Here is a 24,194-nt window from a genome sequence, read left to right as displayed (position 1 = left end):
TAAACTGCAAATCTGTAAATGTCACCAATCTGTCAGAGTTATGGACTTGCAAATACAGATCGCGCATGGAAAATTCCACCAATACTAATACTGGGATACAGGATTGGAAAATGCTGCTCGCAAATTTAGGATTTTGTACAGCTACCTGAATTTGGGTGCCCACGATTGTTATTGAATAAGCCCAAATGTTTTAACACTACAACTTTTGATTAGCAGGGGTTTCTACGTTGAACAAGACATACTAAGAAATGCACTAAAAAGATATTATGAGAACCAACACTTTACCCGTTGTGGAGGCATAAGAAAAACATGCCACTATAAAATCTTTCATTCTCTCATTTGGACCAAATATAGACTCCAAAACCCTGGTCTAATGGACAAAGGTAGGTTCAGAAAATGCATGTAGAGTACAGGGAATACAAATGATATAAATCCTTATTCTATATTGTGTACAAGACTACATTAAAACCTCCCCGGTTAATAATTATAAACATTTTACAGTTTTTCCGTGGAATGATAATACTGCGCACTTCCAAGTTGAAGAGGTCAAAATAAGGGCAAATGTGACGATTTAGAATTACAGTACTCTCGTTCTCCACAATTTTCCCTCGTTCTAACCTCTGGTTCTTGTGAATATTTCACCAGAATTTATCTGATGGAATGCGCACAATGAAATTCTGCAAAGTTTGAAGTTAGTGCACATCTCTCAGTACTGGGATGATGCAGAGTCATTCCCCACAACTTAGAATTATATTATATTATGGTACTAGTGAAAAGACAGTATTTTCTGGTACTAAGCACCGTGATTACTCAAAAGACTGATTAGATACTTCACACAAAATATTTAAGGTAGTTCTTCATACCATGCTTCTGACCTTTATTACTGTCCTTCATACCAGATGTGACTATGTTCAACTTTATTGTAATCATGTAGTGACCTCAGAAGGATGGAAGGCTGGGTTGGCATTGATACAGCGTGGAATTTCAAATCCTCCCTTCGTCACAGAGCAGATATCACGCTAACACTTTCACTCCATACATTCATTGGTGGGGCCCATAACACCAACACTCACACTTCATTGGTCTGCTCTTACGAGAGAGATAAGTGTTCCAAATGCTGACGTAAAAAGAATACCTTATAACCTAAAGGAAATTTATTTACATAAACATATACAATATCCTTAATCCAGCACATCTTAATCCTAAACCTCGAGATATTCCTTCCACTTAGCCGATGGATCAAATTAGCTGAGTTGGAAAAAGTGATTTTAATCCTCTTTCATTTATATTCAAATCTTAATCTATTCCTTCTCAATAATAATCCATGCAATTTTTAATAAAACGTTAATCAAACCACAGAACACCATATTTACCTAATCTGTCTATTAGTCGTCCTCTAAGTCAATCAAGTCGTCATGCAGCATGCTACAGTCCCAAAGATTGGGTCTGGACCATAAGCGTGTACGCATCAATCAATGCCCATCAGTTTGAGAGTCCTCAGTTCAGCAGGAAAATGGGCAGCAATTTAGTCTGTCAAAGATTCAGGAAAACAGCTGTCCTGCAGTGTCACCGTCCTCTCTGTCAGCATAACATCAGGAAATAGAAAAAGGTCAGCGCAACTCACTATTCTACCATCTTTTTATAATGAAAGTAATGACAAAATGTAACGAAAGTCAGTTTTGGGCACTTCTGATTGGTTGGTTAAGATCATCCGTTTCGGTCTCTCAAAGTCTATAATGTCACTCCGTCAGATATGATCCATCCGGTTGTCAAAAGTTGTCCATTGTTAAAGCTCTTGGCAAAAGTCCAGTCGTGACCTTGTTTGGGTACAGGCTGTGTAGGTCATCTTGAGGCCACTTGTTCAGGAGCCGGTGACATGCGCACTTGGTCTGAAACCTCGTGGAATGGTAGCTGTCTCGTTGCGTACGTTGGTCGGCCATTTTGTCATAGGCCCAATCGGTCAACTTAAGTGAAACAAACACAAAATAGTAATTAAAACATGGAAATAACGAATAAAATGTTTAACCCTTACTTATTCCCCTAAGTGTGTGTAATCTAGCATAATGGCGACATTTAAAGCATTTATATTCACCCAATGATGTCATCTGGTGCAACTTACATTTAAGTCACAAAAGCAACATATATCATGCAATATTCTATCTTTCTAGTATTAGTATGCGTTCGTATATTAGTTTACAAATTATTTTAGCCATGCAAAATGCAAATCCCACGTGTAATTCATACATTAGTAAGGTTAGTTAGGTACCACTCAAAACACATTAATATTATTACAATTAATAGATTATTCTAATTAGTATGAACATGCAGAAATGGGGGAGGTATACAAAATGTTGTACTACCCGCTCCATCAGCATTACCAGGATTCAAACTTGCAATATGCAGGTCATAGCCCTGAGTTCTTAACTCACTGATGCATCTCACTGAGTTAAGTCAAGATTTTGAGAAAACGCCTAAAACAAATGGATGGTACACTAGTTGACAGATGTATCATTCTGCATGTGGTGGGACAAGAGTGTACACGTGGAAAGTGGAAATCAAATCCGGCGAACTTTAAAAAGCCCCCAGCTCATATTAATGTCTTCCCTGGATTTTGGAGATGTTTTTCAAGAGTTCGGCTAACTTTTCGAATCAGTGTTTATCAGTGTTTATCAGTGCCTATACGACTTCGGCCAGAAACAAAAAACAAGAAAACTGTACTTTTCTAGAACTTGCAAAACAATTTTCCTTTCTTTATTTGCAGAAACAACATACACATTGCATTTAAAGGAAGAACATTGCAGAATGTGTACTGTAACCTATTGGCACATTCTTTCTGTGTTTTGCATTAATCTACCTACTTCACTCACTCATACTCTGTTGTTCTTCGTCATGGCTCCTGCCTGTCATTCTTTATTGCATCCTATCTCTCACTCTGTCATGGGTGTCTATTAGGTTTAGATAGCTTTCAGTGGCTCAAGATTTTGCTACATTCTAATATTGTGTTTTTACCCAATGCCTGTGCACAGTAGGGACTAATTGCACCTAGCCCTGTGCCTCCAAACCCACTGACAACAGCCATTAACAATACAACATTGCTGTTCGCTACAAGCTTGTTAGTTTTTCTCCTCCACTTACTACTAACAGTAGCCCGTTCCAGTGTACTGTTAGTCATAGGCATAGTAAAAAGACCTGTGAGTCAACCACAACAGGCATATAGTAGTCTTTCTATTATGTCGAATGTTAACAGAGCACCAAGACAAATGAGAGCTGCCCACTTCTCCCTATCTCGCCAAATGAAATTGGAAAATGAGTGTCAGTGCATTTGGCCCCTTCGGCTGTGTTCCATTTCACTGGAGCAGCTCACGACTTTGCATTCTCGAGACTGGAGTTGCTGCCATGGTCCAGTCTCCAGAAGACTGGGGCAGCTGATAGCTTGTCTGGTTTCTCAAGGCCATGGCTGTCATGCTCTGGACTTGAGGGTCCTGTGGGTGGGGGTTTGGAAGAGAGGTACGTTTTGCTACCCAGCCAAAGAGCAAAGCAGGGTGTGTGGGGTTTCCTCACCCTCGTCACCTCTTTCAACAAGGCTGCAGAGAGGAAGTTGTGGCTGATCATACAACCCTCTTTGACCCATGAGCAAGGCTAGAAATTATGTCTGAATGTTTCTCTGTGGCCAAATGGATTAGGGTGGTGAGATGTCCATCCCATCCCTGAGATAGGCATGGTTGTGGTTTTTTTTTATCTCTTCTTCCCCACCTCTACCCGTTAGTTACCAGGCAAGCTACAAGGTTTAGGAGTAAATCTCTTTCTTGACATAGTCTACAACTGCCACTCAAAGCCTGGGAGGGTTGCTGTAAAAGTGGGCATGCTTTTCCTGACAACGTTTTCGCAATGCAACAGTGGTGCATTATATGTTGCGCACGTTTATTCCCCTCCTGAGTTCTGCACTTATAGCGATGATTTTTTAATACAAGGTGTCCTTTCATTAAAAAAACACAAACGTTGCCCCATGTGCAGCATTTTTGAATGTGTGTCTTATTGTGTTAGATCAAATGCAAGGGAAAGAAAACAGCGATCCCAAAATGGTTTCTGATGCACCCAGACAGTCATTTTGCTTTGCTCAAATTCAGCCCAAAGTGCTTTTTAAATTTTCAGGATCTTGATGCGTTCCAGTCATCCATACATATGTAACTGCTCGTGCGCATTGGACAGATAAATGTTGCGTTTCTCTAAAAAAACATGCCTGGACCAAAATCCCTACAACTGAAAGAGGAAACAAGACCAAGAAAATCGGTTGCATTTTCATTCAGCAATTTTCATGGAGAAAGTTTCCTATGGTGAGTTTCTATGCACAATGGTCCTTTTGGGACCTAAATAAAAATCCCCTCTTCTGACTTTTCTGCACCAAATTTGACTAAATCAAAGTGAGGGTATTGTATGATTTTTTTCACAGCTTGGTGTTGATTAGCCATAGAGGCAAAATTATTAGGGATGTGTAATGAGTTTTCCTATCTAGTGTTGTGTTAACCTTATTAACTACACACATATCTATACAGAAGATGAAGAGTCACATAAAATGAAATAGATAACTTCTTAAAGTGCAGACTTGGTCAACATTTGTGTAGTAAAACATGTTTATGTAACATATTGTACAGCATATTCAATTCGATACGAAGTCATAACAAATATGGTTTAACTTTTTCAAAAGTAGTACAACAGTAAAGGTTAAAGAAAGTAACCTTAGAAAAGTAAAAGAGAGACAGCAAAGATGCCTTGACTTATGAGGGTTTATATGTCCATAGGATTTTGCCACTTTACTGAAGCTATGTTCAGAATTAAGTCTTTGTTGAGTTCATAAATGTTGAGATCAAAAGGATAATACATATTTTTATTGTTGATGTCGTACAAGATGTTACTAGCATAGGAAAAAAATTAAGGGGTATTTTTTTTTAAGCTACGTTTATTAAGTGTGGTCCGGTATCAGAAAACAATATACAACCAAATACCTCTGTCCGTCCCCGGTTGCCTTCATTGGGCAGACAGGTCCACGCCGCATTGCTCTTTGCTTCTTTCTCCCTGGCCCACCGTGGTTACTCCTGTGTCCCCAGTGTATTGAGTGTTCTACCCTTCAGCCCCTTGACTCACTCTGATACTTCTTACACATACCTGCAGGGGCTCCATATCGACGTGTCTTCTTCAACCAAATAATTTTTTTCTAGCTGGTTTTGGCTTTCTTGATCGGGAAACACCACTGAAAAATAAATAAAAAGGAAGCGAAATAAAGAAAGTTGATAAATTACTTTACATGACTGTTTTAATTCAATATTCAAAATGGAGAAGTTGGAGTTGTTATATTCGAGCAATTACATTTACATTAATCATTTTGGAGTGCCTTGCCACCGACTTTTAGGAAGAGTGGGTGGAACATCTCGTTGCAAATATAAACATTTTCTCCCTGCCTGTTAATTAATTCTTCTACCTCGCATTTTAGCTGTATTATATCATATGAAGATATTTTCAAACGTCGAAACTTTTGAGTCAAAACTCAGCACTACTTCAGTATTAGATATTAATGCTATGTGTTTGGTGTCTCTGTGTTGTGGTTGTGGTAGTAGTTTAAAGAAAAAAATACACATATTGGCTGGAATGTTGTAAACACATTTGTAAGGCGCATGTGTTTGGAAAAGCCTCATGGCACATAGAATGGCCGCAAAGCAGATTGGGGAGAGTCAACCAAAGCTTTCTATCCCTGAGATAGAAACGCCTCCAATTGTTGTAGGGGTGGAAGTAGTTTTTTTTCCCCTCCAATATCTCAAAGAGCCTCATTTAGAGGTAGGTGGATGTGGGTAGTTGCCAAAAAATGGCAGATACCGGTCCACCAACCTTGCATTACCACATCGAATTAAAAGGTGGTGGAAACACAGGGTGGCTGGTGGTGGAGCCTCAGCGTGGATCTGCCATCGGAACTCTTGACCTGACAGCCTGTCAAGCACAGGGCCATCAAGATAAAAATTACGACGTGCCTGTGCAGGCACTGAGGCCCTTGACGGTTGCTTGGCGGCCCTCTCTTCCACCCCTAACTATTTTCTCTACTGAGGAGGGAAGTTATCCCGAAACCCGAGCCATGTCTCGGGCGATATTTAAAAACCCGGGACATGTATCGTTTCTAGAGATCATCAGTTCAACAAGTACTTACTTGCACCCACTGGGGTGAACCATTCAAGAACTTCATGTACCAGCTTCCCTTGGGGCGACCCGGAGGAGGAGCTAGCGCAGTGCGGTCCATTGCGGTTGTTTATAAAGATAAAAATTACAGTCAAAGGTTTCCCCTGTTCCGTGTCTGCCACATAGGCAGGAAAAACAACTAATGGCCTCACCCACTGGGAGAAATCACTCTGCATAGCAGGACCTTTGATAGTTCTCTTCCCATAAATAAATCCCCATCTTTAGGGATTGTTTTTGGAGCAGAAATAACTGCAGAGCCCGCCAAACAAAAAAAAAAGTAAATGGCATCTGCTCACCATTTAACAGTGAGGAAAGTTTATTTGCAGCACCAGCGAATTGTATCTTCACCACAGAGGTCCCTGCCAGGTAGGCACAGATTTTTAAGTATGATTGGAAGTAATCTGCCAAGGGGGTGCAGGTCTGAACTCCGCCTACCAGGGTCTGACGTAATTTCCATGAACTACAGTTTTAAATTGCTACAGCTAAATTCAATCGCTTTAGGCCATCCTCATGTCAATGAGCGTTTTACGTCACCAAAAATGCCTTCGATAAACATCATCACGCTGCAGCATTTTAAAGGGTTCTGAACAGTTTAGCAGGGCCTATTTTTGGACAAAACGCCCCATTTTTGCAGCATAAAGCACCACGAGGTTGAATGCAACCTCAAGCAATACTTCTGAAGAGTAGGAGAATGTTAAATACCAGCATCACATGAAGCAGTTAGTTATGTTGTATTGTCTTGCTGTATTTCATAGCCTGCTATTTTGTTTGTAGTGTCATTCATTTGTGATGCTATGTCACACTGTTATGTAATTTCACAATATGTTATGCCATGTTAAGCTATTTTATGTTGATGTCATGCCACACGTAATTATATATAGTATGTGTATCTGCCAATGCTATGGCCTCGACATACACGTGTAATTTAAAAACAAATGCACCAACCCAATCTCCTGTTAGGAGTACCACTTCAACGATGAGCATATTAACATTAAATACAACCTCTGTACATTGTTTTAAGGTTTGTCATGCAGATGTGTGAGATAACCGTTTGCAGGCCTTTCCCTTCTCTTTCTGTTTTCAACGCCCGTTAGCCCTGTGAATAGACTTACATTTTAAACATGGGCACCCAGTGGACGCCATTTTCTTGAAGAGTAATGCCTGGCATAAAGCAGGGCGACCATTGGAAGCCGAGGGCCCCGGGTGTCTGAGATTACTCCTGCTTCCGAAGAGGAGCCGGATTTGGAACTGAAAGCCTCCCCTGCTGGGAAGAAAGTGTTTATAGATCAGGATTGCAGAGAGCAAAGCATAGCTTACAAATAATGGATTGCTTCTGGGTGAAGGAACAGAGCTGGAGCGCTGAGGTAAGTGTTTAAATCAAGACGCAGCTCGGTAATCTGGCCATTGTGCGTCACGCGGCCTGTTCACTCTTGAGAGAAGAACAATGTTAATTGATGAATTCCTCTAAAAGGTAAAGGCGCGAAGTTTGACAGAAGAGGTATGAAACCACAATCAGAGAAAGGCCGTGACTCCAGAGGGAGTGGGAGATTTCCCGGCTAATGACACGGCTTCATTCACCAATGGCACGTATTAATTGGAAATTTGTCAATGAAGAAGAAAAGCTTCTGCACAATGGGGCCTGGACAGCAATGGCCAGCTAGAGTTAATTGGCTCCTGGACACTGAAAGGTGGAACAAAAGCACTTCCTATCTGCTGAGGGGAAAAGGGTTAATCAGACATAAATAGAGGCTGACAGTCAAGCGTCCAAATCTTTATCTACTACTCCTATCTTTTTGGGGGGAAAACTTCGGGGTGCCCGGAAAGTTATTCGCTTTCCATTCCACTCCTTTAAAGTAGTACATCCAAATCAGCATCCCGGATTCCGCTTTAAGAAAATGATACTCGTAAGATTATATTTTAGTTTATCTGAGGGAGCTGCATGATCCCAGCGATGGATTCTATCAAATGCGCAAACATCACTTCAATATATGGACTGTCCTACCTGGGTCTAGACCCCATCCACTATCATTCCATCAAAACATTTGCACACAAAGGACTGTGATTTTATTGTGTAGGTAATTTTTGGTAGAAATGATCCTCAAATACACAAACACTGATAGAGGGAATGATTGTAAATAGTCTAACCACTGGAATTCGCTTGGAATAGCTCTCAAGACCAATATTTTTCACCTCCTGAACCACTATAGACCAAGGTTCACCTTATTCAATTCTCCTCTTAATTAAGTTATTACAAGTGCGTTATTTCATATTACTCTATTCACATTGTATAACACTGTTCTGAGGACATCATAACACATTCTCTATTTCGGTGCAATTTTTTGTGGCTCTAGGAAGGCGATTAATCGATTCTTTTTGCAATTTGAAGGTGGGAGGTTGTGAGAGGGTAGTAAAGGGTTTGCTCAATGTTTAGAACCGATTTGTGTGGAAGTAATTTCCATTCAAGTTACGGGGATCTTTGCAGTGGCTGATGTGTCTGGGTGGGTGAGCGGAAGGACATATCCATTTTATTCTCTGGGTTGGTTGGTTAATTGTCGTTTGCGAGTGCACAGTAGGTAGATACTTGTAATGTGATTTTGTACGCATAAGAAGTGCTTAATTTGCACCAAAGGTGGTGGGAACATGCAGTCATTTTTAGAAATTTGGGAATTATTGTTCATCATTAGTCTTTGATCTAAAGTAAAAGAGCGAAATCCAGGGAAGGAAGATTCATGCATCTCTGGTAGTGTGGAATTGGTATTGATACCCGTTGAACCACGAGCTTGACCAGAGAACTGAGTTCAGGTATACAGGTTTTTTGCTCATTCTGCTACATAAAAGCAATTCACATTCTAGTGCTATTGATAGATGTGGCCATTGCTATAGTCTAGAGAGGTGCAAAAACAACAATTGATGGACAGAACGCAGAACAATGTCATACATTCACCCCAGTACAGAGATCTGGGCCTAAATCCATCGTTTTTTTGCTCACCATGCCGTTCCAGTTTGAACCCAGCCATATGCAAATCAGTCTTGACCCTGTGCCTCATGGGAACAGTCCAGCCCGAACTGCCAAGCCAGGTTCTCCCTGGACTGGAAACAAGCATCCTAGGACCGGTTTCTGGCATTTCAGCCGTCTTTAGCCAGGCTTGCTTGATTTCCAGTGGCATGGAGAGCAAGGGACCCACGTCTGGGTATACCCTTCCCACTCGGGGTGACAAATGCAAAAACAACAATTGATGGACAGAATGCAGAACAATGTCATACATTCACCCCAGTACAGAGATCTGGGCCTAAATCCATCGTTTTTTTGCTCACCATGCCGTTCCAGTTTGAACCCAGCCATATTCAAATCAGTCTTGACCCTGTGCCTCATGGGAACAGTAGTGGGTAAAAGAACGATGGATTTAACCCAGATCTCTTGACTGGGGGAGAATGTATGCATTGTCCGCATTCCGTCCATCATTTGTTTGTTGTAACGCTAGTCTAGAGAGGGGCAATAGAAAAACCTCCAGAAAGGAAGAGCAGTCAAGGGGTTTGCGTTGTACTTTCCAGTACTCAAAAGAGACCTATACTATTCTTGAGACTTCTACATTCATGTCAAGACAATAAAATTAGGACGGCCATATTGAGGTAGGCCATTCTATTGTTGGTAGACAACTAGCAATGATAGATCTTAAGGATGCATATCTCCACATTCCAAACAACACACACACTTGAGGTTTACATCAGTGGCATACATCCTTTACTCCTGGCCATCTGGACTAATATTGGCAACAAGAGTGTTCACAAAATATTCAGCAGTGGGGCAGCATATCTGAGATTGAAAGCCGCACACAAACTTGTAGATGATGTTATTTATTCTTGGGCGATGGACTAATAAAAGAGGATTGGGTTCAACAATTACTATTCTATTTGGACTTCTGTCAGTTTACTAAAATCTTCTGACTTCAGCTTAAAGGATTTCTATGAGGGTGGAGATAATTGATGTGAAAGCAAAGTGATTTATGTTTTTACAGGGTAGTGGCAATCCAGAGCAATGTTCTCCTTTACCAGAAGTCTCAGTCTTTTTGACCATGAAAACAACAAATACATTATTAGGAATGGGGCATCATGTATTCATCTCATGCCTCATGCTTTTTTACACAAGAGAGCGATGAAGAAAGTGTTCAAAAATCAGTCGCAACAGTCATTTGAGGAATTGGGGGATCTTATGGATATCAATTAAAAGAAGATAAAATAAATTACACTGGTGGAGTGCAGAGAATTCCATGGGTACATCTTTCGCCTAACCATTCCCAAATTGCGATTATAACCTTGGATGCTTACCATGCAGGTGGGCAGACTCATCTTAAAAACCTATTCTACTGACTCCATAGCTGACTTTAACTCATGCAATGACAAAGTATTGACTCCACTGTTCCTAAAGTACATGCCAATTTAGCCGATCTTTCAGTGGGGTGAAATGTATAAAGATTCTGTGATGTTAGAGAAACAAAAATTGACTTTTGTTCCAGTCATTTCTATATGATAGAGTAAGCAGTGCAGATCAGTGGGGACTGCTTTTAAGAAGCTAGCATTACAGCTCTACTTGACTGCTAAAATCAATTCTCAAGGAAGTCTATTTAGTGATTCTCAGAACACCTACCTAGGGAATAAGGAAAGACATTCAGGAAGCTCTTATTGTGAGATACTTGCTGTGCTGGACATGAAATTATCAGCATAACAGTTCATTCTGTAGTTATTATCAGTATGGTACTTAACCTTAGGTCTGATATGCATTAGAAAGACTTGCATCTGACATTGTCTAGACCGTTTCTGTACATGCTCCTCATGCACATAAATAGACAGGATCTAGTTAGAGGCTGAGACAGTGGAGCTAGACAAGGAATACAAATTCTTCAAACATTACATGTATCATACAAAAGGACTTACTAATATCGACAAAAAGTTGTCCTCTGAAGTGCTGAAGGTTTTCTGTATCTGTAACAACATTTTCAGGATCTCTGCAAAGGATGGCTCCCAACTCATAGTGCGACTCCACCCTTCCACATCATCAACATAATGTTTTCCTCTACTGGTGCAGCTAGGTGAGGGGAACCTAAGCAAATGGAGGTTTAGAGGGAGGACATTGTTATATTCCAAATAGGTTCCCCAATAAAGGCTCAGGTAACATCCTAACCCTTCACCTATATTCTTCCTTACATTACATACATAACTGTTCTTATGGACTGACCTTTTACCTAGATACGACACTGCACACAGAACGCAGGATTTTCTCTGGAAACTCAGCAGGACTACCATCTCCTGTATAATAACTATGTATAAAGTTAATTCCCAATGTCATCCTACGTTCGACAAGTGGCACAGCAAGGTAGAACCTCCGGGAGACCTTTGGGTATATAAATATCACATCTTGCTGAGACAAGGAGAGGAGATCAGGATTTCCCTGCCGACACACTGACTCGAGACGCTGAGGTTCCTGCATGCAGATACTCCAGCTCGCAGTGGTCTAGCATTCCCATGGGGTGTCTAACTCGAGACCAAGACGGGGTTCAACAGTCTCTCACTTCAGTTAATGGGGTTGACTTTATCCTAGAGGGATTCTTGCCTTAACACCTACATACATGCTAGGTACATTCAGGTACATCTAGTTAGGGTAGTATCGTAGGAGTACGCATTTTTATTGTCATGTATTTTATATACTTGCCTGTATTCATGGTTATAGCAAAATGGTAGAAATCTACCATCCTTTTACTTTCCTAGTGCTTCTAATCATTTATATCTGTTATTGTCTAATGGTTGTTTCAGCGCACCAATTTTACACTAGAATGACGCTAGTTCAATAAAAACTTATTACAAAACTTCCCCACCGTTTATTCTGTGTATCTCTCTGAGACAAGGTGAGCATGAGTGACTGAGCGAAAAGTAGTACATTGCTACACGGTTCTGAGGGATCAGGGTTGTCCTGTTCGATAGTTGCCGGGAACTATTCTCTCCTTTGTAAGAGGAGCTTCTAGTTGCACTGTGAGCTAGCTGGTACACGGGCCAACATACCCAGTTGGGGTGTCTAGAATCAGTCAAAGACCAATCCTATAGTGTATGTTGTCTAAACACGCAGATCCTATATAGGCTTTATAGGAACTACACGACAACATGAGGTATTCATCATCGGATGTATGAATTGTGGCACAGGTGGCACCCTTGGAGAGATTGCCTAATGGACTCTGTGCAGGATGTAATAGGTTATGGTTTCAAATGAGCTGATCTAGCCAATCCACTCCATTTGAAGATCTATTTGTATGTAGTTCAGAAGCTTTAAGTTGACCACTGTACAGTGTCAATAGCGGGGGATACTATTCTGCAATTTGCAGTCAGTTAAACCAGCCAGCTTTTGCCACTACAAGTAGGTGGTATGCAATGTCTGCATACAGTGAGAATTCTTCCTGTTTTCCACAATGTCCTGTGGATACTATGGGTGTCAGTCACCTCATGAGAATGTATCCTTCAGTGAGGTGAGGCAGTTTAGTCACGCTAAAACTGTATATTTTATTTATACCTGTGAATCAATGTAATTTATTTAAAGAGCTTTTATAGTATATTACAAGAATACAAAGTTCTTAATATTGTGCTACAAAAATGTTGTAGAAAGAATATCAGCAACAAAAATATCGTTAATGTAAGTATAAGTGGGCATTTATATATTACTATTCCTAAATTGTGTTTTTTTTCTTCTCCACATTTACTCCCCGACAAGCAATGAGCGAGACAGGCATTATTAGGTGTGCAAAAATATAGCCTTGTTTATTCTACCTTTACCCTCTACACACCCACACATTTCCTCTCTTTATCTCTTATTTTTTTCATTCTTTCTCTGCCTGTTATCCCCTTATTTTCCTCCCACTTCCACTGTCACCTGTCAAAATGATATGCAGTCCAGTGGTAGTTCCTGAACTGTGTCTTCAGGGCATAGCCCTGCCACCTGTGAGCTGCTACACACTACCCCTTCACTGTGCCCACACTTTTATTTATTTTAATTAGCAGTGTTCATGAAAACACAACTCATGTTTTCAGAAACACTGCCTTTTTTCATGAACAGTGCCAGTGCATATTTCAGCCCTTTCAGCCGCTCCAGGCTCTAGATACAGGGTGGGGGATGAGGGGCAGTTGGGATGAGGTACGATCCAGCTACAGAATGTGTTGCTTAAAAACACATCACTCTGTAGGTGGCCCTATAGATTGCACATGTCTGAAGAGCGTACTGTAACTACATGTTTGAGAGTATCATTGAGAGTGAAAGTGAGGATCAGGGACGACACGCTCCGCCACTTGGGAAACGCAAGGCTGCACCATATTTACAAGAATGTAGTGCAGCCTTGTGTTTCCCCCTGCGATGGCACTAAGTTTAACAACTTAGCGCCAACACAGGCACCCATGCACCAGAGTGCATGAGTGTCTGTGTGCAAGGGAGGATTGGTTATGTGTAGGAAGGTGTCCTTTTATGCCCATAAACAATCCTAAAATGATATTTTGTAACTTTCATGTGTGCTGCATCATGAGGCACACATGAAAGTTACAAAATTGATTTATTTTTTAAAGGTTTGTTTATGTACAGGAAGGGGCAGATTGGGTGTCGCAGACAGTCACTGTCTTGCCGTGAAGAGCCCATTGTCATTGGAGCTTTGCGTTGGCACTTGACATGGGCTGTTGCTGTTGGTGCAAAGTCCAAGTCTTACAGGAGCTTCCAGTTGGTGGTGGTAGCAGACGGTCGTTGGCAGCGAGGAGAGCTGGTTCTGCTGGAGCTTTGCGTGGCGTCCGTCACAGGTGATCTTTTCTTTGTGCCAAGAGCCCCTTCATGGTAGCAAGGGGCCTAAAACATCTGCATCTTGCCCTTTGATTTCAGGAGGAGTACACTCTGATGCCAGCCCAATGTCCAGAACCTGGGAGCACCTCTTGGGGACCAAGACTCACTCCAGCAGTAGGGCTCAGACAGGTCCAGTTTCAGGGAGGCCTCTGGAAGCTTGTTGTGTCCCTGTAGATCAAACAGGAGGTCACTCAACGGACCTGTGCTGTCACTTTTGGGGAGTCTGGCCTTAAGAAAGGCAGGTCCAGTCTACCTTCTACAGACAGCAGAGAAGTCCTTTTTTCTGAATCTTCCACATGGCTAGAAGTGTTCTGATGAGGAGTGAAGGTGCCACTTTTATCTCCAGTGCCAGCTGTTGGTGGGGAATTTCCCCTTTGTCTAACCTTCCCCCTTTCGTGGGTTTGGCTCCACACTACCTAGGGCAGTGGTCTTTAAACTGGGGGGTGGGCCCCCCTAGGGCGGTCTAAGGTGTTCTCAGGGTCAGCTTCAGGCCCTGGCCAAAAGGAGCATTATGCTTTTTAATGGGCCATCTCTAACATCTTTTGACATTTATATGCTAGCTGGGAGTATGTGTCAAAAGGGAAGGGACTCCAAATATTCATTAAAACCAGGGGGGGGGTGGGCTCGGCATTTAAAAGTTTGAAGACCACTGGTCTAGGGCAACAAAAGGCAGGTATGCCTAGGTGTGAGCTGTATTTGTAAATGGTAGGGCAGGCAGCCATTAGAAGTCAGGAAGGGGTGGGTCATCCCTTACGTTGGAGAAATACCCTGCCATACACCCAAAGTCTTTTTGTGTCCATGTCTAGAAGGAATACACAAAACACCACAGGAGAGCCATTCACAATCATGTGACCTTAGACACTGACAGAAAGGCCCTTTTTGTTTGGGCAGAAAAAGCCAACTTTCTAAAAATGATATTTTCAAAATAGTAACTTAAAATCTTACTTTGCCATTGAAGAAGAGTGTAAATAACACTTAATTTGAATGGAAACAGCCTAGTCTACCTGGTCTCAAACTGAAGTTATCACTAATTAGGTGTAATAACGTAACCATGCGTTATTCTATGGGAGAGATAACCTTATAGCAGTAAAAAAGGATTTAGGAGTTTTTCACTGCCAGGACATGTAAACTTAAATACACATGTCCTACTTTTTACATATGATGCATTCTGTCCTATGAGCCTTGAAGGCAGACGTATCCAACGACTAGCTCGTAAGCTACTGGTAGCTTTCCAGTTGCCTCTTACTAGCTCTTCTGCATACAGCAGAACCTAGTGAATTTGAAGCTTTTGCTTGATTGAATTAATATATGTATGCTAAAATTGAAAGTGTGAATTCAAGACAAGAATGTGTGTCTTTCCAGAACTCATAATCTGATGTATGGGAAAAAATTGTTGAATTTCTAAAACATATATCATGCTGATATTTGAGCGATAAATCATGTATCATGGGAAGGACTTATTACTAATACAATTACCTTGGTGCCAGGGGCATTGCAGCTATGCTAGTATTACCCATGCAGTGACATATCAAATTGATATAGCCTTTTTTAGATTTCTGCTGGCAATCCTTTCTGATGCACTGAGGAGATCACTGTTGGCAATCTTGCATGAGGTGGTCTCTATTGGAATTGTGTCTGATGTTGGCACTATTACAACACTAATAATATTTATTAGTAATTCGAGATGATTTTCCTTGAAGATAAGTGCTTGTGGTAAAGAAAAGTTTGGAAACCCCTGCTTTAGGACCTACCTTAGTGGTGGCTAACCAGTATTAAAAAGGAAGGTTTAGGCCTGGTTTTATTTGCCATGTCGAAATGGCAGTGTAAAACTGCACTACAAATTGCAGTAGCAGGCCTAAAACTTATTTTACAGTGCTACTTTTAGTGGGTGGCACAATTTAATTTACAGGCCTTGAGAACACATAGTACCATTTACTAGGGACTTATAACTAAATTAAATATGCCAAATTGTGTGAATGCCAATTTTACCATGTTTAAGGAGCGAGCACAAGCTCTTTACCACAGGATAGCAGGGGTAAAGTGCACAGAGTCCTAATACTAACAAAAACGAGTTCAGCATAGCAAGGGGGAGAAGGCAAAAAAGACTTGGCGGAATACCACACCAGGGATGTTCGGTCTAACAGAGAACCCAAGGCAAATTTTGTAAAAAAACAGGGTGAACTCATGACAAGGGTTCCGCACTACCACTTTCAGAGATCACCCCCCCCCCCCCCCATCACTGACAGGGTCCTTAGTACACTGTAGTCCATAATTGATGATTTAACAGTGCCTCCAATGGTTTGACCCTCTAATCAAAGGTGGTTTCTACATTTGATAGCGCCCACTCCAAAAGATGATAATTACCTCCATCCACGGCTTCATCTAATCTCACACTATCTGCAATTTTATTTATTTTATTTTTATTTTTATTTAAAGAGTTTTATATTGAGCGAACGTGACCCTTGGGTATCAGAGCGCTTCCCAATTACATGAGGTAGGTTAAAGATACAACTTGTATAGCAGAACGTTTTACAATGATATGACGTAGGTTAGGTATGCAGCTATACAGTATTAGCATAAATATATACAGTGACACGATTTAGGTTACTGTATGATGTCAGCAATCACATATATATGTATTTCCTATACATGTTTATCTTAAATGCTCCAAATAAAGTTATTGGAACTGCTTATTGTACAAGGTGTACTGGGACTTCCAATACAAATGGTTCTGAGTGTCTTTTTCCGTGCATTCTACATTCACGAGTCTCGAGTAGTATAGTACCGTGAAAGGTTATCCCCAGTATAACTGGTGACTTTATCTTTACTTACTTCGAAGGTCTGTTTTGAGAACATCTATATCACAGTGCTAGTGATGTAATGTCTTGCCTACGGAAGGAACTTACTCATTAGGAAGATCTTTGCTTCCCTCTGGAATACTCGTTCAGCTCACTGTGCACCTACGTCATCAAAGGTGATGCACCGCATCTACATGTTCTATATTGGTCACATCACAAGGCGCTCAAGAACTCCAAGCACTATATAAATAATGCAAACAGACCATGCAGTAAAGAGCTTTTGGCTTCACAAGTGGTGTGAAAAATGCTTTATAGATACCAATACAATTAACCTGGGCGTAGTTTGCGCAGTAGCGCTACGAGTAGCTACGCGAAGTGCACTTCGCACTACACGAGCTATGCGAGCTGCGTAGTAAATGCTGTTTGCACTAATTGCACAGTGCCGGATGCTTGTCCGCACTGTGCAATCATTGCAAACGGCATCTTGCACAGTGCAAGCGATCGTTTTCTGCCGCTCAAGTAGATTTGTACTCGAGCAGCAGTTTTCTCAACGCGGACTGGTAGTTTCTCATCGCAAGCGGTCGCGAGCATACGCGACCACTCGCAATGAGAAACCTGACCTCCCCGCGTTGAGAATCTCGCTGGGAGGTTTATTTTCCACGCTCGCGATCGGCAACTTGATGTTGCTGATCGCGAACGAGGAAAAAGTCTTGCCGGGATGTCATTTTGCTCGCTCGCGGTCGCCAACTTGACGTTGAGGTCCTACGTCCAGGGTTAAATACAATACAATATGCTTGAGCTACAAAAAATGCATGACTTTTTTTCCCTAAATCATAGATTTGCTGTGGATTCAGGTAAAATGTTGTACTGTATCTTTAAATATTCATATTTCTCTGACTAAATGCTATATCCTAATTACTCTCTATAACAAATTTATATTCCACAATAAAAACATGAAAAGTGTCCATGACTGTCTTGAAAGTGCACTATTCATATGTATGTTTACAAACAGCATGACAATCCATTATTCATACGCACACAAATGTTAGTACTGGTATGAAGCAACCTACTAACACAAGTACATGGTAGTGACCTGCCTAAGTGAAATCCGTTCTTGTACCTTTCCTGCTATATTCTGACGATGCAGTACTAATATCTCGCATGACTAATGGTCTTAAGGAACTTGTCGACCTTTTTGTCAAGTTTATGTATGAATTAGAGCGGCACACTAACATTTCAAAAACACACTACATGGCATGTGGTATGCAGTACTTGAAAACCAGACCCATTACCATCAAAGGGAAGGTGATCTCTAGGGTGGCTGCCTTCCCATATTTGGGGGTTACTTTTGACCAACAGAATAAATGGACACCTTGCCTGGATAATCGCTGTACGTGATTCAACCAAGCATGTGGAACAAACGCATGTCAGGTAACATTGCAGATAACATATCCACCAGTGGAGCATTGGCTGAATGGCAGTCCACTACAACCACTGGTTCTGTATATTTCTTTTTTCCTCTCTATGGTTGAGTATTTTTGTGATATGAGCAATACTACTCATATTTCACCCTGGTCCGGAAAAAAGCTGTCACACCTCTACGGAGGGTATGAAGCTGAAATATGTCGACCATCACTGCTCTATAACAGATTGAACACCCTCCTATCATAGTACTGCTTTTAACCCTGACCTTCGGACACCCCAAATAAAGTGTCTGGCATACCATCGAGTTAGTTTAACATTTCTTTTCTGTTCCTCACCACACCCTGCTCATCTACAGATTTTAGGATACCTCCTTCTAATATTGAAAACCTCCCTGAGCTTCTCCCTCTCAGAGAGAGGGATGTAGCCTACATTACTACTAGGTTTGCAATGCGAGGACATTACCCTATGAGGAAGCATGCCACCTACGTGGGTGAGGAAAACCATCCTGTAAAAAGGATACTCCAGTACTCCTCCACCACCATCCAGACCCAGGGGCCTATTTGCGGTTTTTGCTTTTGATAAAGGGGAGTCATCCCTTGTTGGTCTTTAAATCTTCTCAGGCCCTCTTTTTGGGTTTTAGTATTAATGTACTGCCACCGCTTTTATCTCAGGCTAGTCTGATGTCATCAAAGGCAGCAAAGAAGTCAATCTCTGTGCCATGAGCCAGAAGAAACTTGAAATGGGCTGGATCAAGGACGTCTGTCTCTCCAGGAAATGAGACAGTTGATTGTTGCCTTGTTTTTTCAAGGCTTTTGGCTTGTAGGGTGAAAAGAAAAATGTGACAGTAGTTTTTAAGTCCACCAGAATTTTCTACAAGGGTATGCAGTCTCTTTATGAGACAAATGGGATTCAATTGCGGCTGGCATGGCTCACAGGTGGGGAGGCGGGAGATCACATGGGGAGGTCGTGCGGTGGGGTAAAAAAAATTAAATGTACCTTTCCACCGGCCGGGTCCCGCGTCTTCACTGCTCCTGCTCACCTGCTTTCCTGCCTCTGGCAGGAACAGGAAGAAGGCAGCCAGGTTCCCTTGCCTAGGCCAATCACAACGCCGCAAGCAGCATTGTGATTGGTTGGAGCGCCGCCCAGCCAGCGGCATATGGTGAGGCCATCTTCTCCATGCAGGCTGCAATGCAGCCTATATGGAAAAGAGCAGAGTGCGCATGACAGGTTTGGGCAGCCCCAGGGGGCCGACCAAACAGTCTTAGCGCACTCAGGAGTGGGCAGGGACACTACTCCTCCCCTTTCCTTGTTGCAGAGCAACAAGCCCACTCTCCCACCCGGAACCAAACATAAAATGGTAATCACTGGAAGAAATGGTAATAACTGTGAGAAAGCAGTGATGCGAAGCTCCTCTACCCTATTGGAGGAGCCGCCCCTGATGGGAATGCATGCAGTCGATAATGAAGCAATTGAGGTTGAAGGAGAAGATCAGTATCAAAATATATGAGACTTTATTGGATGAGCCTGGAGCAAGGATCGTGTGGAAACCAAATTTAATGGAGGTAGATTCTTGATCATATCCACTAAAGAGAGTGGATAGAAGGAATCTTTGGAGTCAAGGAAGAGATTAAGGTGAAAGAGGATCAGTGATGCAGCAGGGGGAGAAGGGCTTGTGTATATATTTTCAGGGCTGAAGTAAAAGAAGAGGGAAAGCACTTTGCAGCGAAGGGGAAGTAGCTCATTTTTTACTGATAGGGTCACTTGAATTATGTGTGATATAAAAGATGAATTTGGGATTATTAGGAGCTTCGCACTCTTTTTAACACAGGCTATGTAGCACAAAATATGTTTTTTTATAGATTGACTCTTCACTCAGACAGATATATTGCTTTAGCTGAGAAAGTCGTACTTTCAATAGTCTGATTTCATACTGCCTAGACTGGGGCAGAAGTGAATGATCTTTAAAAATTGATGTGTTAATGGAAGGAATGACATCCATGGCCATTTGTCAGAAGAGTAAGGGTGGGGGATTATTTTCTAGCATGGATACCAATAATATGGACCATCACTAAAAGGTAGTGCCATTGGTTGAAGGAGAGTTGGTGTCAGAGTCGTAGCAATAGCTAGGAGAATGGTACAGTGAACATATGTGATGCTTTGGCAAACCAACAGTAACAATGACAATATCTGCTGCATAGTGGTTGACAACAAGCACATGACAGAAGTTACTGTATGCCCAGATGGGGAATTTGTCTGGGCATACAACGGCTATTCCTGCAATGCACCATGACTACACAATGTGCAATCGTATCTCCAGGTATTCGAAAGGCAGCATGAGGGTGTATAATAGCTGGGCAGGCCATCTAGTGGGTGATTGCATCTATGGGTCAGATATTGCCATTATATGCCCAGGGAATATGGCTGTAAATTGTGAAGTATTTCCCAACCCTTGAACTCTACCTTTAATGCCTTCAATGTTCATTTGAATTTTAGAAGGTTTGAAGAGATCGGGCTAAATATACAGAGGGAACCTAAGCCCATAGTCAAAAAGCAGCACTATACATGCTCCTCATGGGTATTTTTTTCACTTTATTTCAATGATATAACATTGCCACCTCCATGCTCAGGGTCAGAGTCAAGTAACAGGGTCCACTTTGGCAAGCATCCACAGGAATGAAGATCTACATTGCCCACACTCCACAAAATACAAAAGGACAATGCTTGCATTTATATTGAACTCATCTCTAATTGAGGCCACCTTTATTGGTTAGATTTGCGGTGTCTCCGTCCATTGCCCAGAACGGTGCATGCCCTCTCAAGGAAGAGAAGATGCTTATGCTCCTATGCCAGATGGAACTCCTGGCTTCAATCGGGGAGTTAAAAATCTGAGGAGGACGGAATTGATGAAAGGGGATAGAGGACGGACACCTTGTAAGAAGCAACTTACAGTGAATGAGAATAAGGAAGTCACAAGAGGGTGGACTGATGCTCACCTCGCTGTAGAACCAAATGCAGACTTCTGAGAAGGAAAGAAGTGAAGAAGATTACAGAGAAGAAGCAGGGATGCAGAAAGGGAGGGGAGTGATAAATGTTGCAGGAAACAGGGTTGGGGGTTAAGGTAGAGTAAAATTGAGAGAAGAAAGTCCCTGTATTCAATTTTGACCCTGTTAGGACACATGCCTCCCACTGTATGACCCCTTGATTTGACATTTTGGTATTTTGGGTTGGAACGTCAGGGAAAATTGATTACCCTTCTTTTAAAAGCCCTTGAGGCAATGAGACATTTGTGGTTTGGTCTCCAGAGTACTTGCACTGAGATTCTGCTTTATTTTATCTTACAGTTCGAGGTTTCAGAGACAAAGGAAAACAGCACGATCCCTTAATGCAGCTAAAGCTATTAGGCATCTACCACGACCGTTTCTAAATTCACCGGTGGTGTCATCTGTTCAGTACTACATTAGACCTTCAACTGTGTTTCAGACATCATGATCCCCTGTTTGTCTCTCATTTAGTGATGCTGAGTATGTGTTTACCACAGCCCCTCCTGTCCACTGTCAACAAAGACCCCCCCATGGCCTGCCTCTCTCAAAGCAGAAGAGATCCTACATACCCTTCCTGGAGAGTCCTATAAGACTGCAGAGTCTCCAAAGGGTCTATAAATTGGGGCACGGGTGAAAAAAAAGATAAAGGGTGGAGTGGAGTGGAGTATTCAAGGCAGCAGGAAGGGAGGGTAGAAGAAGAGAGTTGATGTTGGGTTTCGGAGACAAGTGGGCTCCAAAGTCTTACATTGTTGGCCTCTGAAAGGGCTCTTGGTTGTAACCGGCAGCTAGCCCTTCATAGTGGTCGCCACTCATTGTGTTCATCAGATCCCATTGTTGAGACTATCATTTAATTGTCTTGGTAAAGACCAGGTTCACAGACTTGCCATTAATTTTAACTAGGCGCAAAGGAGTGATGAGTTGTTAGAGCCATGAGGGTTCGGACTTGCATAATGGAGAAAAGTACCTGCCACATGGGTGAAATATGAGAGTAGAGCACTTAAGCGGGAGTAGAGGCAATGATTACGACAGCATCCAAAAAGCACAGAACTGGGACACGATCATTAAATCCTGTCCAGTTATAGATGGGTCTGGACAGTTGATTCTGCCTCTGGTTACAGTGGAGGATTCATCTTGATGAATATATGGAAGTCTGAGTTGGAGACACATTGAACCATAGGGATTGTGTCATCCCCCTTCACCACCACCCCAATGCATACATAAAATTTCTCAATTTAAAGAGATGGTACAGTTTTGATACTGCTGGTTTATATGATACCTGAATGTGCCTGTTGCTTTCACTCCAAACGTTATGGTCGGTGGATGTGCTGCATTTGCTGGACTGGTAATGGAGTGCACCGAGGAAAATTGATCATTATTCCAGAACACTTTGTCACAGGGATATGGTCGGAAACTAAAAATATATTCATTAACATGGATACCTACCATTGAACCTGCATTTTTGATACACCATATGCCAATGGTTGGAATCTCACGTGTATTAAGAACTTAATATTACACAGTTTTACATGTTTGTTACAATAATAAAAATTGTTCCACCCAAAAAAAGGTTAGTTGCCTTGGTGTTTTACAAGTGGTTGGCATCTCTCTATAATTGTCTTATAAAAGAGTGGATGCTGGCCAATTCTGGGGGACGGGGGGGGGGGTCTAATCCTGTGGAGTGAATCAAGAATTTTTCGGACATCCATTGTACTCCAGAACATGTACCGCTTACCATTATTAATGACATAGAGCTTAAAGGGTTGAAATATTTTGGCCTGAACTCCTCGCTTCAAGCCTGGTACAAGCTAGAAAGTCAGACAGGCAGACAGGCAGACAGGCAGACAGGCAGGCAGGCAGGCAGGCAGGCAGGCAGGCAGACAGGCAGACAGGCAGGCAGGCAGGCAGACAGACAGACAGACAGACGGACGGACGGACGGACGGACGGATGGATGGATGGATGGATGGATGGGTGGGTGGGTGGGTGGGTGGGTGGGTGGATGGATGGATGGATGGATGGATTCGAGTGCAAGCTATAGTGACTTTGGTTTTGTTGGCAGTCTAGTGCATTGGAATAAGCCGTGACAAAATAAAGGGCACTTAAGGAAAAAAGTGAAGCATAATTCTAGGGATGTATACTGAGTGCCGTCACATGTACCATATGGTGGACATATATGCCTTTTTTCAGCTTTTCTATATTTTTGCTGATTTGCAAACATCGTACATCTAGGTTGCACAGAGGCAGCTCCGGCAGCAAGAGTGTGTTCCTTGTTAAAAAAAATGTAATCATGCTACTTGGATAGCTTATATCACTCGTGTTGGCCAAAGGCCTTTATTATCTAAACAAAAACTCTGTAAGCCAATCAGAGATGAAGGAAGGAAGAAAGCGTCCTGACGGGGTGAGGTGGGAGGAGGGGCGGCGAATATAAATATATTTGTAAATAGACAAGGGAGTGTGAATGGGGTCGAGCTTGGAAGTAAAACACAACCCAAAACTGGTCAACGTGATGCTGCAGTGGCGTCCTGAACTCCCAGTCCCCAAAGGGAACGGGTGATTAATGCTGAAACCAAATGCATACCCCCCGTACCTGACCCTAATCTCATCAAATCCTGCTGCCACCATCTGCTGTTTTTAATTCCTCAGCAATATTTGTGCTCGCCGCCCCCTCCGCCCCCACCGCCGCCACCTCTACAAAGAGAGGGAGAAAAATGCCCCCTCTTTATGAATGGTGTGATCTGGTTGTGCGAGCTGAACACTGGCCAGGAGGCATCTGTTGCTTATAGTCCTCGGAGCATCTGCTGCTATTTCTCACTTTTCCCAGCATGCTGTGAGATATGGTTTCTCCCAAA

General features: G+C 42.2%; 1 long non-coding RNA gene across 1 annotated transcript in view; it reads right to left on the bottom strand.

Moving 5' to 3' along the window:
* Positions 1 to 7,433: 7,433 nt before the first annotated feature.
* The window catches only part of LOC146821085 (uncharacterized), a 95,456-nt gene continuing 78,695 nt past the window's right edge, over positions 7,434 to 24,194 (bottom strand). Inside the window, exons 2-3 of the long non-coding RNA XR_014962660.1 lie at positions 11,155 to 11,320; positions 7,434 to 7,486 (exon numbers count right to left, since the gene is read on the bottom strand). This is a non-coding gene — a long non-coding RNA (uncharacterized LOC146821085). The remainder of the gene's footprint in view (positions 7,487 to 11,154; positions 11,321 to 24,194) is intronic.

The sequence above is a fragment of the Triturus cristatus genome, chromosome 6, assembly GCF_964204655.1.
Source record: "Triturus cristatus chromosome 6, aTriCri1.1, whole genome shotgun sequence".
NCBI classification, from domain to species: Eukaryota; Metazoa; Chordata; class Amphibia; order Caudata; family Salamandridae; genus Triturus; species Triturus cristatus.
The sequence above is the reverse complement of the archived record's forward strand: the minus strand, read 5'-3'. Positions and strand labels throughout refer to the sequence as shown.